Below are 15,477 nucleotides of genomic sequence, written 5' to 3' on the forward strand. Positions count from 1 at the left end.
CGTACACTTGTACTTTCTGTTGTGTGTGTATGTGTGTGTGTGTGTGTAAATTTCATTGGTGAAGATTCTTCTGTTTTGGTGTGAGTGGGTTCAGATGTGTTGGTCATGCATCTGTTTTTGTTTGTGCGTTATGTGACTTGTGAATGGAGAGCACCGAACGTGTGTGGTTAGTTGTTAGTTATTAAAACTGTGTATGTTTACATGAGCGTCTTTGTGCTGCAGTTAAACCCTCCTGAACAGGTAACTTTGAACCTGAGTGTGTGTAACGTCTCTCTTATATTTGTAGCGGCTGCTGTGTCATACCTGTCTGTCTGTGCAGATTTTTTCGTATTAGAGGAATTAGACGGCTTGTTCCACATAAAGTCTGCCTGTGTGTGTTCTGTCTGCCTATCTGTCTGTGTTTTTGTCTCTTTTGTGTGTGTGTTGGTGTGCATGAGCAGAAAAATGTCGGCCCTGCATAGGTTTATATGTGTGTGAGCGTGCATATAGAAGTGTGCAAGAATGTGAGCGTGTGTGTGTGTGTTGCAGGCTGAGGGGTCACCGGCAGGTCCTCGTCTCCTCAGACCAGACCAGACGATGAGGAGGGGAGCGGCTTGGTGCGGCACAGAGTGTAGCGATGGTGTGTGTAGCAGTCTCCAATCTAGGACATGGCCTAGGGCTGCGACTAAATGTAAAATGAAACAGCACAGCAGTCGGGCCTTAAATGTTTGTAAATCGGAGACTGACTAAACCGCACTAAACACAAAAACACACACAGAGCAGACTCCAAACAGATCTCCCGCAGAACAGCACCCCCTGACCTGCTTTCCTGGCCCAAGTTTGGCCTGAGTCCAAACCTAGTCAGGTACACACCAAAGGCGATTTCTGCACCAGTGGCCTGCCTCGAGTTTATTTTCCTTTTAAAGGCCGCTGTGTTTTCATGATTAATCAGAGTGAGGGGTTCTCAAGCAGGATTCATGACCATAATTGAATGCATTTTAACTTCAATAAACAAAATATTTAGCAAGTGTTGTTGTTCCTCGCCCCAGATTCTTGCGTAACAGTAATATGTTTAACAAAGCACAGATGCTGTATCAGCCTGAAGACATAGGTCTGCGTTACAGAGGGAGAAAGATGAAGGGAGACTTTTTAAGAATGTCCCTGTCTTTGATTCAGACACAACACACATCCTCACCGAGCCAGAGCCAAGAATCACTCTGACCTTTCTCTGGGCATTGCTTAGCTCTTAAGTCAGCCATGTTTTTCTTTGTGGCATTACTCTGAGATTCTAGGGAAATAGAGGAACAAATAAAACTACAGGGGTGGCAACGAGGAGGAGGTGTACAATGTGATGAACCTGGAGAAAAAAAGACAGATCTGGAGAGATAGATTTAAGAGAGGTGAGGGCTATAGGAAATAAGAAAGACATGTTACCCCGGGGACCAGTAGAAGTTTTAAAGTGATTTTTTTTCTTCTGCAGGTTACAAGTTGTTTTAATTCAGGAAGGACCTGCCAAACAAAAATAGTTCCAGTATCCCTTCACCAGCACAGCAGACAACGCCAAGCCTCTGCACAGCTGGGAAAGTCCAATCTGACTCATTTGTGGATTCCATTCAAAGTCTATGCATCAACAGATGGAGAAGAAGTTCGGCAGTGTAAATACGAGTGGAAGAAGGAAATGCAACACCACGCAGCCACACTCTCCTCTCATCAGTGGTTTGACCAATGAACAGTAGCTTTCAACCAAATGCCACACTGCGGGACCTCGACTGTATGATGAGATGTGAATCAGTTTTTGGGAGGTTTGAAAAGTCATTTTAAAGAGTCTCAATTTACTCAGGAAGTGAACATAGTCTCAAAAGAATTGAGTGAATTTAGCCGGGTAAAGGACAACTTAAATCCATTTTAAGATGTGTTTGGAAGTAGCTTCTAGCTGTATTTTTCCTGTAGCAAGGATAAACACTTGTCATGTTTCCCTTCTGTTATTTCTATGATTAAAAAGGAATCACCATCTTTTATTCTTAGTTTCATTCATTCACTTGTTTTTTGTGTGTTTGTTTGTAGACACGCTTGAGTAAAAGTTACAAGAGAAAAAAGAAAGAAGCAGCAATGGCTGACACACATGAAATGCTGTATAACCCATGTGTGTCCATCCATCCATCCATCCATCCATCCATCCATCCATCCATCCATCCATCCATCCATCCATCCATCCATCCATCCATCCATCCATCCATCCGTCAGTTCAGTTGTTCTTGTCTTCTTCATTCCTCTTTTTTTACACTCTCATCCCTCTTTCCATCCTTCCTTTAATTTTTGTCCTCCTCTTTCATCTCAGGCCAAATATGCCCAACTGTAGCCAATTAGCATTTTTCTCCCCCTCTAGTTTCCTTGTTCACTGGCTCCTTTCTCTCCCCCTGCGTTCTTCTCTCCTCTCTCTGTTTGTTGTGTAAATTAGATTTGGGGGTTCTAGACGGATTTTGTGTTGTTCAAGCTCTCTCTTTCTTCTGGTCTCTTTCTCTTAACAGGAATAAACCTGCTGGCAATTAAACATTTATGGAACTGGCATCCGTCTCTCTTTCCTTTTGCTTTCACCTCTAACCTGGTGCTATCCTGCTCCGTCACTCGCGTTTTCCCCTCGTCGTGTTTTTGCTCTGATGCTCACATTGTCCCCCACCTTCTCACCTTTCAACACCTGCTCAACAGGTCACCCAGTCCCTGCACAAGGTCATCCTCATTCTTTCGCTGCACACATCTCTCTTTCTTTCTCTTTCTCTCTGGGAGAGGAATAGTGGGTGGAATAGGGGAATGATTAGTGAGAACACATTCAGATTTTCCTTCCATGTGTTGTGCCAGTGAAACGCCCGTGTGCCCGCAGCATTTGGGACAGCTGTGCCAGGGAAGAAGTGGTGTTTGCGCCTGTGTGTGTGTGGGCATGCATGAGAGAGTGAGTGTGTGTGTGTGTGTGTGTGTGTGTGTGTGTTCAGGATATGAAAAGGCAGGGTTAAATAGCAACAGAGCGTGAGACAATAAGCTGCACTTGCATAACATAAATGAAGAGCTGTGTAGCTGCTCGTACAATGTGTGTGGTAGCTGGCTGTGTGTTCAGTGTTGAACATGGTGGATGTGCACATGCTGGCTGTTTACACATCACAGATGTTTGTTTACTGATCACGGTTTATCAAGGTGTGCAGATGCATGCAAGTGTGTGTAGGCTTTCAGTCGTGGGAAATCTAATTCTGCTCTTGCAATCCAGATGTGCTGCATGGTGCTGTGAAACCTGAACCCCCCTCACCACAACCACCACCACCAACTATAGCAGCCCCCCCTCCTCCTCTCTTGTCCTCCAAACCCGCCCAGAACTCTGCGTTAAGACACATGTGGAAACAATTCAGTCAATGCCCTGAGCAGGGTAGCCCTCACACACACACAAACAGACGTATACACACACTTAACTTATACACAGAGGATACACACTCTACCCCTCTCATATACTATGCAGAGACGTACACATACCCAGCGTATGCTCACATGTTACTCTCATCTGTCCCCTGTTGAGGTGCTCATTGCATGGCATTTGACAGTGTGTTAACTCTACTGTGATCCTAAACTGCTATCAGGTTGTCTACACTCAATCAGTAAGTCGTGTGTATCCACTGGATGGCTCAGGGTTTATGGAGGAGGTGAGCTGGGGGCTGTGCTTTCAGAACAATATGTGCAGAGGGGTGAAGGCAGATATCTGCTGTTGTTTTACCTCCAGTAATAGACTGTAACACTCTATTAACAAGTACATTGATGCTATTTTGTTGTCTACAGTAATATCATGAGATGTGATAAAAAGTAGGGCTGGGATGATATGCTATTCTTGAAATTCGATTCTGTTGTGATTTTTGGGGTGCCGATTTGATTTAAATTGCAATACTTCAATAGTTGCAATTTTTGCAATTTGTAGTTTGCTTTTTTTAACACCAGACCATATGAAAGAGGTTAAATGATGATGATAATGTCTACAGACTATTTTAGGAGCCATATTTTCCCTTAAAATGCACATCATGTGAGTCAGAGAGAAACATTTCACCCTCCGCTGGAGAAAAGTGGTAACTTTTTTCCAATCCAGTTTGTACACAAAGACTGAAATGGAGAATTTGGATTAAAAAAAAAGAAGAATCTCAATTTTGATATTGTCAATCCAAAAATCCTGGTATATTTTGATTTCTTCTCCCACCCCTGATAAGAAGCTCAAGAAAAAGTTCAGATCTTTGCTGCTGCTGTGACAGCAAACAAGGGGATTCATTACTTTTAATCAAATCATTTAAAAATAGCTCAAATCCTCAATGTACAACTCTGGGATGATAAATTTATCCTAACCAGGTCACTCCTATTATCTGATTTAGATTTTGGAAGTCAAGTGTGGGTGGAGCATATGACATCCAGTACAGATAATCATCAGATAACACATCTTACAGATATACCTCCTCTTAACACAGTGATAATTATGTGATAATTATACTGCACTGCGGATGCTTTCCTGCAAGGAAAACATGAGTGTTTGAACTATTGCTGAAGACCCCCCTGACACATTGTCATGCTTTTTGGGAAAACTTACTTGTATCTTGGCAATTCTTGTGCTAAATGGACTTGGATCTACCTTGTTTTTTTTTATTAACAAAATGTTACATGCAGTCCCTTCAACATAAGCAGCATTAGCAGTTAAAAAAAACAAAAATCCAAAAGAGAGACCAAAAAATGTGATCCATTTTCTGAGCTTTGTTCTAAAACGTTTTTCTTCCGTTTTAAATGATTTGCAAAGATAACTCACTAACAAAAGTGAGACATGCCAGCCATGCTATAGAACTTGCATGCTGTGGCTGTAGTGCAGAGAAAAACACAAACGCTTTAGATTCTTTTTTTAATATGAGCAGTGGTGCATAGCAGCCTCATGTGTGCAGAAGAAAAATAAAAACTTAATTCACCTGGCATTATTCGCAGACTTAGAACATTTTCATTGGCTTAACTTTTTATCACTGGTTTCACAGATGGAAAAAAAGACTTTAATATAATTTGACCTGGCAAAACTTTTTTATTCCCATGGAAGGATTTTTTTCACCTGCACCTGCTTGATGGAGGAAAAATAGTTAGAGTCTCCCTGCAAAATCTGTCACCTCTATTTTTTTAAGACAGAAACAAACATTGATTGGTGTTTCCAAAGACTTCACCTTAAAATCTTTTTGCTAGCTGTGGTGGTGGGTGTTAATTTAGATACAGCATTTATGGAGCGTTTGAACTGAAAGTGACACTGCTTAAAAATGACATGGAATCATATCTCAATTAGAGGAAAAGTTAAACACAGACATTAAACAAATACTGAAAAGGTTCAGTGTACTTTTCTCCTTTCATCTTCCTAATAAACTCGTTGGCAGTTTGAAATGTGATTATCAAAGTGTGAGAAAATGTGTGTGTCAGGTCAGGAGAGAGCAGCGGCTGGCTTGTTTTTGATACAGCCAAAGTGCAGATTGAAGCCTATTTCTGTAATTTAATATTTCTCTGCCTTCACATCTGGAGCTGCATGTAAAAATGGAAAATAGAGGGGTGGGATATGAGACTGACATGGAGAGAGGGAGGAATAAAGAGGAGGGAAAAAATACACTCTCTTCTCCAGTACACACATTCACAGTCTTCACTCACTCACTGCTCACACTATGACCACATTTTTACAGTAACACAGGATGCATACTTGCTGCATGCTCATATACTTCTTGTCTTTCGTTTTCTTTCTCCCTCTCAATCAGTCTCCCCCTTTTTTTGCTCACACTGACACACACACAGACACACACACACACCACTCTGGGTTGACTGGTGTTGTAAGTTGGCGTGAGTGTGTAGGTGATCTGGGTGTGATTACTGCCTGGCTCTCCGACAGCTCTGATGATGACATTCAGGGCTTTGAGCTCCTCTGGCCTGGGCTCGCTCCAAACACAACCAGGCAGTACACACTCTCTCTACCTCGCGACCATGCATACATGTGGCCTAGATACTTCTGAAACACACACACTTTGTGTGTTGTACCCAATGTTCTGCTGCACATTTACGTTCTTGTTAAGGAGTAAGAAGTTTAGAATGGTGAAGGACGTGCTCACCGGTGTGTACTTGTTGCCTTCTTCGGTCAATGTGTCTCTTTGCGTTCAGAGGTGAGATTTGGTTTCTGAGATCACCTCACCTTCCTCTTCCTTTAAACTGTCCCTGCACAAACTGCAGCTCTTTCTTTGAAAGCCGAAAAGCTGAAGAACGAGTGCAACCTGCTCTTGCTGCTGCTGCTCGCTCAGATCTCTTCTATCTGTCTGTGTTGTCACAGCCAATGTCTGTATTCCATTTACTCCAAGTGTCTGTTTGCCTCATTTAAATGCCAAGCTTAGGGAGCAGCTGTGTGTTGGATCGTTGCTATCAAGACAGAGTCAACATATGTACACACACAGAAACACACACACACACACTCACAGGCACAGACACACACACTTCTCTCAGTTGCGGGGCTTCATGCCCAGATTGTGTTAATCCTCTCTGTCCTCCACATATTTCTCTACACCCATCAACGTCAACGCTGCTTTGATGAAGACACACATGCACACTCACACACACACACACACACACACACACACACACACACACACACACACACTTAGTACTCTCCATCATTATCATTGTTTCAGCTGGAGAAGAGTCAGCGCTTTTGTTTGTAATTACAGGGGTTTGAAGTGAAAGGGAAGAATTCTCTCGAAGAGAGAACAGGATGGATGGAAAAAAAGAAAGAGTAGGTCTGAAAAAAACACACCAGCATGTCTGTGACATATTAGTCACATTTTACCGTAATTGTTGTTCGACCTCATCCCACACTTGTAAAAAGAAGAAAAGAGAAATACTTTTGGAATGTGCTTAGCAGTGGAAGACTTCCAAGGTTTTGTCTGGTGTGTTCTGTACAAAGGGCAAGGGGAGCTTTGTGGCTGGCTGGTATGGCTTTAAAAACATTACAGCTATGGGTAGAGGCCTGTTCCGCTTCCTAAGCCTGGGGCTTCGGTTAGGATTGACCCCATCAAAGCAGAATAGATTGTGCCATTTGTAGAGGTACTAAAGAGTCTTCAGCTCAAGTCTTTCAGTTTCCCTAAAATCAAAAAGAATCCCTCGGTGTAAAACCCAAGATAAAGGAAACATGAAACCGACTTGATTCCCTTCCATCTGGACACGTGGTGATAAGCCCGCATGAGGATCTTTAAGACAGAAAAACCAATTGATTGTTAGACTGATTGATTTACTTCTCAACAGAGCTATCGATTCAACATCAAAAAGAATAAGCCTGTCTGTCAGGAGCGTAAGCTTGTTTGACTGAGGAACAGAAAAGTTCAAAAACGACACTGCTGAATGATGACAGGCACGTGGCACACAGCAGATCCACACAGCTTGCAGAGATCCCTCAGGGTTCATAAAACATAAGTCTCGTTAAAGCCTGCGCCCCTGCTGTGACCGGCAAGCCAAGGTCACAGCTCAGGAAAAAGGGTCGTCACGAGTGAAATAAGAGGATGAGGAGGACTAACTGTGGTAAACATCGCTCGTCTGTCCAAGAATTACTCCCTCTGTTTTGACTTTTGTATGCTGGATGAGACCACCTATCTCTTTCCACTCTCTGATGACTTGTTTCTCACACACCATCAAACGTGTTTCAGTACAGCACCGTGAAAACAACACGGCTTCAGCTTTTTGTTGACGGGTGAAAAACTTGTCATGCAAAAAAAATAAAAACATCTCACAGCTGAAACGTGCACAAAACGCACATGCACACATCAACGCGCATAGCTGCTTTCAAACTCATAGCGCTTGGGGAGGTGTGTGACCCATGTACGTCCTCTCTTGACTCCCTGTGTTGCCCAACAGGGAGTGTTTGTGTGGTATCCCAGGGCAACGGCAAGCTAGGGTGGGGGAGGTTGATGTAGAGAGACAGGGCTGCAGCCACACTTTCTACCCCTGGTTTGTTTGCATGTCTGATTACCTTGTGTGTGTGTGTGCGTGTTTGTGTGTGTGTGTGTTTTGTAGAGCATGCAGGTGGGCTGAGGCACGATGTCATTGATTGGCTATGTTTGTGCATGTCTGTGTGAGTGTGTTTCATTTGCGCATGCAGCGTGTGGAAAGTGTTGTTGTCTACAGCCTAACTGTTACTGACAAGCACACACTGACTACTGGAGTCAAAAAGTTAAACGCACTCTATGCTCCTTTCTCTCCCCGGAGGCTCCCTCTTTTTGCCTCTCTAACTTTCTCTCCTCCCATTTTTATTTTCTATATTTTTCTCTCTGTCATACTCTCCTGCTTTTTCTCTCTCCCTGACGATTTCTTTCTTTTGCTCCCTCCCTCCTTCCCTCCCTCCATCTCTGATGATTTTAGCAGAGGTGTGACTCATTGGGCATCGAGCCACAATGTCAGGTAGTGAGGGGAGGGCGGGTATGAGGTGGAGAGAGAAGGAGGCAGAGAGAATGAGAGGGGGAAGGAGAGTTGTTTTAAAAATGGTGAGGTATAGAGTAAAAGTGCAAAGGGGGGTTGGAGATATGCAAAATGGAGAGGAATGTGCATGAGGGAAAGACTGAGAGTGAAAAAGGGAGACTGGGGAGAGGGAGGGGTGTACAGTCAGCACAAGGAAAACATAAAAAAGGAGGGAAATGAATAATTTCTGCAAACGGTTTCCGTCACGATTGAGTTTTTTCCTCCTTGCATGTTTTCATGATTACTGCTCATGTTTTTGGCCATGCAGCGCTCTCTGTAAACTGACCAATGTGTTTATGTGCAAACCTGTTCCTGGGCAGGCCTCCATTCATGGCTTTTCATGCTTTTAAAGTAGCTAATTACCCAGGGGCTCATTACAATACAAGCCCAGCCTACCAGTAAAAAAAAAAAAAAAGACCTGGAGGATAGAAGTGAAGTGTAGGAAGGAGGGATGGTAGGAGAGGAGGGACAAAAGATGAGAAGTGGTGTGATTATGAGGATTTGGTACAGAGAGGGTTACACAGGCACATTCATGTTCATGAGGCTTGTCAATCAGCTGTCTTTGTGGCCCCTGAGGCAGGGGCTCTCCAGTCTCATCTCAGCCTTGGCACACACTCACTCACCCACTCACACACATGCACACACACTTGGCTGATAATACTGACATTTTTTTATTTTTTTCCCTTGTAATAAGAAATTTGCTGAATGATTTTTGTTTCAATATGACCTTAGGTGAAGGTAACACACACACTCTCACACACACGCACACACTTGAGCTTTGACTTCTGTCCTTAATAAACTCTGCATTTGTGCCAAAGCCATGTCTCTGTCTCCTTTCTGTCTCCATTCCCTTCCGTTTACTCTTCCTCGTGTTTTTCTTCCTTCCCTGAAACAGCAGATCATCTTATTGACAATCAAAACATGATGACTGATTAAACTAATCTTTCCTGAAAATCACCAGAAGTGTTACTTGATTTCACTTTTCTTGGCCTGAACCTTCCCATGATGTTATTTCTGATGCTTCAGGTGCAGCTTAAGTAAACTCCTTAAAGCTGCTCTCAACACTGCCACCTTCAGATCACTTCTCTCACTGAACACAGCATTGAATAAGGAAAGCAGAGCCAATTTTCCCTTTATCTCCACTCCACTTTGGGAAGACAAGGAGATGTAAACAAACAGATTCTCAGGATTACGATGCATCACATGCTGTTTTCATTGTGCAGCCACAATCTGATCAGGGTTTACTCCTTCAAACCTACAGTCTTGCAGCGCAGGTCTTTTGGTGTGGTGCTGTTATTACATCTTGGCATGCATCCGCTCATTATGATTAATTGTAGAGGGCCTGATCCATCCAGAGAATTTCAGCAGTGGTGACAGAGGCATGGGGAAGATCAAAGTCATCCTGATAGATTGCTATCGCCACTCCCACCTGTTCCCTCTGGAATTTCCTCTCTCCCCAGCATGAGTGCATGCGCGTGCACCTCTGTTATGTCTATCAGTCTGTTTGTGTTTCTGCATGTGTGCCTGAGTTTGCATCTGTTACCAGGTGGACGTGGACCTGTGTGTGAATGTGTGTGTGTGTAGTCTGTTTCAACACGTCTGCAACTTGCGGGAATCTTATAATCTGGAGTTGGAATATGTGCTCATGTCTGTGTCTGTCTAGCCATGCTCCACCTCTTTCTCTTTCTCTCTTTTCTCTTTTTCTCTCACTCTCTCCCACTTTGACAGCTCTAATAAGTTCAGGAGATCACGTTACACCCCTCAATACATGCCAACTTCTCCCTGTTTTTCTGTTTCTCTCCAGCTCTGTCTTCTCACTTCTTTCCTTTGCCCGTTTCGTATAAATGCTATGTCTCACCAACAGACACTTTCTCACGAACATGAGGCACACACACTCACACACACACACACACACACACACACACACACACACACACACTCACACACACACACACACACACACACACACACACACACACACTCTGAGAGGGAGTGGACACAGCACATGCACGCACTGTCTCTGCAGGCCTCTCAGGTTGCTGACATTTTCCATTTTTGCGCATATAAAGTAATAATAATAATATTAGTGGGTGTGACAGAGCAAGGGGTCCATTCACTGCAACTGCCAGCCTCCTATAAATATCCCCCTTCTTCAGGGGGAATCCGAGAAGCAGCAGAGACCTTCAGTTTACACAGCTGAGGAGCATGTGGACGAAACCCTCTATTCTCTCTCTTTCCCTCTTTTTCCCCCATCCTCGCTCTTCTTTTTCCTATCATTTCACTGCTCTCTGCTACCGTGTGTCTCCAACATTTTTCTTTCTTTGTCCTCTCTTATCTGCTCCCAGCTGCCTCCCTCCTCTATGATTTCTTGCATCCTCTATCTGGCGTGACCTCCCACCTTTCCATTAGCTCTGACATTTCTCTCTTTTTGTGTTTGTTTTCAGTGACAGACATTGTGGTGACATGCTGGGCAAAGTTCAGTGGGTTGGTTTGGCAACTGCAGAGAGTGATGAGGTGAGGCTAATTGCAGGTGGAAGTCACCTTACCTTTCATCACCTCCCTGTTTGGTTGTCTCTTCACTTCCTCCCCCTCTCTCTCTCACCCCCTCCTCCTAAACACACACAAAGAATCACATCTGCTGATGTAATCAAAATAATCTCAGGGGTCATACATGCATGCGCCACACACACACACACACACACACACACACACACACACACACACACACACACACACACACACACACACACACACACACACACACACACATTATTGCACAGGCAATTCAAACACACACATCTACACGAAAATAAATACTTCATGTATCTATTTACAGCAAGAGGTAAACACACTAAATCATAAATGTGAGTCTTGATTTATTTGTGTTTATAAGTCCTGGAGACAGACGGGGATAGTTTGAAACAGTGTCATGGTCTGTCTTTTGCTGGTCTTTAGCTCCCTCTAGTGGATTTTCTGTGCCAACGCAACGATTCAATTTTATGCCATAACGCATGACGTCATTCTGTCTCAATCCGGGTATGCCATGCTCAGTTTCATTAAAGATAAATAACAGATTAATCACTGCAGGGCGGTGTGCTCCTTTGTTTTCATTTTCTGTTTGTTTTTGTGGATGTTCTAACCACAAACTAATACGAAAATCTCGGATGAAACAGAATAGAATTTGGGTAGACCAAAGGTTTCTATTAATGTTTTCCGGACTTTCTTTATTATTGTGACTTAATGTGACAGCTCATAACCATGCATTATAAAATAAATGGCCAGAGCGTTAAACTGCCAATGAGGTCTGAGCGATCATATATCACGTGATCAGTTACTAATAAGAAAAAAGCACACCTTGTGGCTCCGCCATCCTCAAATATGAAACCACCAACATCGTTCCCCTCTTTAGAACATTTATAAATTTTATAAATTTAACATGTTTATTAAACACGTGTTTAGGGAAAAAACTGACGCCAGAAACGAGCGATACAAACTGCTCACTGACCTGTTAAGTCACTTTGTAAAGTTACTTTTATGACACTGTTTGCTCCTCTGGGCAGAGCAAAGCAAACATCAAAGCGAAAGATATACAGGAGATAACACATTAATAATTATTATATTGAAATCTACTTAGTTTATTCTATAAAAGTATGTGTACTTGTACAAATTCTTACAGCAGTCTGTTTTCAGTCCTCTGGTAGTACCTGTTGATTTTATTTTTATTATTTCATTTTCTGTCTTAAAAGTGGATGATGTCTCCCTTACACCTGCGCAAACTCAATTCACCGAGGATTTTTTAAATGAGTAGTTTAGTGTAAGGTCACTATTAATGTGATTTAATGACATCGGTTTAGTTTTATTACAAAGCATTATCCAATCCGTCATGACTATGAGACATAAGTGCAAAAAAGATGCCCAGAATATTCTGATCTCAACTTTTCATAGAGCCACAGGTGAGTCCGTGTCATTGATCTTGTGCTGGAGTATTTTATTCAGTGCTCTGTGTACTTTAAGTCATTTATGCACAAGCTGTGATTGTAGTTAGCTGTAGTAAATAAAGAAACGAGCCAGGTTTGTTACTACTGAATCCATTAAGAAAATCGGACTTCATAGTTTTATAAATGAAATCAAAAGTGATAAAAACTGAAAAAAAAAAAAAAAAAAAAAGATTTTTTTAAAGAAAGTACGGAGCCACCTTTAAAGGGTTGTTCGTTGAGGTCGTTTCCGTGTACCACGTGACATGCATAGTAGCCTACCTGTTGAGAAGCACCTGTCAGCCTGAGTTGTTACGCCATAATCTTGCACAACCAGGAAATAATCCTCTCACTTTTCTGTTTCTTAAAAATGAACTTGTCCTGTGTTTATTCTGTGCTGAGTCCTCTACGGAGCTCCTTTGAGCCAAGTTCCAGAAACACACGACACAAGTCGATCACCAGAGCTGTGATGACTTGATCATGTATTTAAAGACTTCTTGCACCTTAACCTAACGCACCGGTTTAGCTCAATGGTTACTTCTTACCTTGAAGTTTCTATCCATCGGACCGCGGACTGAAGGGTTCGACCATGGGCGCTGTCCGGTGTTTTGACCATTTTAATTCTTCATTTATTTAATCTCTATGGGTTAAGGCGGTTTCCATAAAAAGTACAAGAAAAAAAGGGTTTCAACAAAATCGAGTTGTCTGTGAAGAGGAAACTTTATATTCGTGTCAGCTTATTGTCGCTACAGTGTTTATCCTGACATTCTAACTCTCTAGAGAGATCTGTTTTTCTGCGCGCAGGACGTCATTAGAGAGGGGACCTCAAAACTGAATCACTGCAAACACTTCTCCACTATTATTATCACGATTTATCCTCCTGACAAAAGGTCTCTCACTGGTTCTTGCCAGGACACGTCAGAGGAAATGAGACATATCAGTTCGTCTCCAGTAGGAGTCACTAGCGATGCATATTTGAATAACCTTTCAACACTAAGACAGGTCCTTCAACAAATAACTGGTGTAAGCAAAAGTGATCAAACCATGACAGCACTGAAGCCAAACACAGTACTCACTTATTCTCAGGTTGACGGCCAGTTTGTGGTTTTTGTACATTCCTCCATGGACAGTAGTTCAATTGTAGCCGCTTATGTTGGTGATTTCAGTCAGGGATGGAATCGTTTGAGGCCTGACAAGACAGAAAAGGGAAATCAGTTTCCTTTTGACAAACAAAGCAGAAAAACAACTACGAAAATGAAACAAAAACGAAACAAACAACAAAACATAAATAGATAAATAAATGATCCTTGATTTGATTTAAACAAGACAGTGTCGATGTGCTTCTCCAAGAGGAAACGGTGCCAACTTGAAAGATTCTGTGTGAAGATAAAGGCTCAAGAAATACAAGAAGTCAATGAATTCAAATTCTTGGGAGTCATTTTAGATCCACAGCTCAGGTTTGATAAACACGTGAAGAAAATAGCTAAATCAGTAAAAAGCAATTTAAACTGTTTCAAATTAATAAGGCAGTACATACCAATTCAGGCAGCTCAGATATTCATGCACTCAATGATCTTTTCTCACTTCTCATACTGCATGACAGTTTGGGCTCAGGGTTCACCCTCAACAATCAAAAGTCTATCATCCTTATATAATAAAACCCTCAAAGTAATGGACAAAAAACCTATCCGTTGGCACCACTGCCACATTTTGAGAAAATACAATCTATTGAGCTTTGAAAGCTTCATGCAGTTTTCATTCCTTAAATTAGTTTTCAAATGTATCAATGATCTTGCCCCTGAACCCTTATCCAAATTTATCCAAAGGCAGAACAGCAGCAGAGTTACAAGAAGCAGGGTGAATGGAAACTGTAGCATACAAAAATGTAAGTCAACATTTGGACAATCAGCTTTTTCTTTTAGAGGCTCGAAACTCTGGAATTCATTACCAACCGAAATCAAATTAATCACAGACTTAAAACTCTTTTCTACAAAGGTCAAGTGTTGGCTAAAAGCAAATCAGAACTGTGATCATTCTTAGTTTGTCAAAAACATTTTTTTGTATTTATTCATTTTGAACTGGGTTGTATAATTACTTGTTCTGATGTGAACATGTATTTTATTGTTGTTTTGTAAACTTTTTAAATTATTTTATGCTGTTAAATATTGTACATTTTATGACTTTTAAAGGCCCAACTAGGGACAAGAGTTGGAAATTAGCATTTGCTATAAACTCTCTGTGCAGCACATCAGATTCATACTTAGTGATGGAACTATGTTAAACTGCATCGTCCCTATTAAATAAATAAATTCAATTCAATTCAATTTGTACAATGTATACATCGTCAAGAATGGGTCATAGTTAATAGGCTACCACACCCGAGACCACCAAAGACGCATCTATATGCGTAGTATCCAGTCCCCCTAAATGAGTTTCAAACCACAAAGAGATATACTTAATCCTAGATATAGAATCTGATATTTCCAGGGAAACACTCGGACCTCTGTCCACAGCTGCTGTTATGCGGATCAAAATCCTGCAGATGGCGCTCCAAGATCACAGATCACAGACGGTTAAGTAGCCTCCTACAGATGGTACAAGGTTCAAAGATTCAAGAAATATTATGATCCTGATGATTAAATGTGTCTTTAGTCACATTTACTCAGTGTGATTTGGAGTATATGCCGTGAAGGGAGTCCTCCAGTGAATATTCACTTATCCTATTTACATCAATGATAAAACCTAACAATAGTGTGGACTAACTGTCACGTCTGGTAAACACATTAGCCTTATGATCACATTTTGTCTAAAGTTGTTCAACAAAGTTTGGAATAATACAACCTTCTACTGATATCATGTGTTATAGAGTAGACCTATTGTTTCTGAAAAAACATTGATGATTTGAAAATGAGAAGTTTAAGTGTAAGATCTTTATTAATGGGATTTAACGACATAATCGGTTTGGTTTTAGTATAAAGCATTATCCAATCCGTCATGTAGC

General features: G+C 41.8%; 1 protein-coding gene across 6 annotated transcripts in view; it reads right to left on the minus strand.

Annotated features, from left to right (window-relative positions):
- The window catches only part of LOC141793334 (fibroblast growth factor 18-like), a 296,332-nt gene that overhangs the window by 27,637 nt on the left and 253,218 nt on the right, over positions 1–15,477 (minus strand). For all 6 annotated transcript variants that reach the window (XM_074673954.1, XM_074673951.1, XM_074673950.1 and 3 more), the window contains 2 exons: positions 13,553–13,665; positions 11,049–11,113 (listed from right to left, as the gene is read on the minus strand). The gene's annotated coding sequence lies outside the window, so the exon portion shown is untranslated. The remainder of the gene's footprint in view (positions 1–11,048; positions 11,114–13,552; positions 13,666–15,477) is intronic.

Source organism: Halichoeres trimaculatus, unplaced genomic scaffold, assembly GCF_033239565.1.
Source record: "Halichoeres trimaculatus isolate MK-OKI-2021-1 unplaced genomic scaffold, fHalTri1.1 fHalTri1_scaffold_7, whole genome shotgun sequence".
Classification (NCBI taxonomy): Eukaryota; Metazoa; Chordata; class Actinopteri; order Labriformes; family Labridae; genus Halichoeres; species Halichoeres trimaculatus.